The sequence below is a fragment of the Egretta garzetta genome, unplaced genomic scaffold (genome assembly GCF_000687185.1).
Source record: "Egretta garzetta isolate BGI_Z169 unplaced genomic scaffold, ASM68718v1 scaffold767, whole genome shotgun sequence".
In the NCBI taxonomy this organism is placed as follows: domain Eukaryota; kingdom Metazoa; phylum Chordata; class Aves; order Pelecaniformes; family Ardeidae; genus Egretta; species Egretta garzetta.
Window position 1 is genome coordinate 305403 of NW_009260278.1, and position 631 is coordinate 306033.

Genomic DNA, 631 nt, shown 5'->3' on the forward strand with positions numbered 1-631 from the left:
TTTTTTGGAGGGAAAGGAGTTTAAGGCAAAAAAAAAAAAAAAAAAAAATTAAAAAAAATAAAGAAATCCAAGGGCTCCAGGCTCACTGTTCGTATTGCACTGAAGCACACGCCGCCAACGCGCCCTTCCTGGTGGCGGGGGGGCAGTGAGTCTCGTTGCTAACGCACCCGTGAGTGACTGGCAAAGTGGTTTGGTTTTATTCGTTTGTATGGATGGCTGGTAATTTCACAACTCTGACCGTTCCTGCTGGGGCCAGTCCCGTGTTTTACTGAAGTAATTTATAGCTGAGAAGTACAATGACTTTTTTAATGCATAGTTGCCTTTCATTAAACTTTTTTTTTCTTTTTTTTTTTTCTTTTTTTTTTTTGGTATGATTTAACAGTGTTTTGGCTTTGCAGTCAGGCAGCAGCTGGCTGCAACAGGAAGCTGTGGCCAATGAATGTACCTATTTGTTCTTCACTAAACTGTAACCAAGCACTACTATGTTGAAATAAAAAAAAATAATAAAAATAAACCCCAACCAAACAGGAGTTTCGGTGCTGGGTTGCTGGAGGCCTGGCTGCCTTTTCCTCTTGGCGTGCCCCAGCTCCAGCCGGGGTCCTGCGGGTCCCTGGGGGCTGGCAGGACCCCC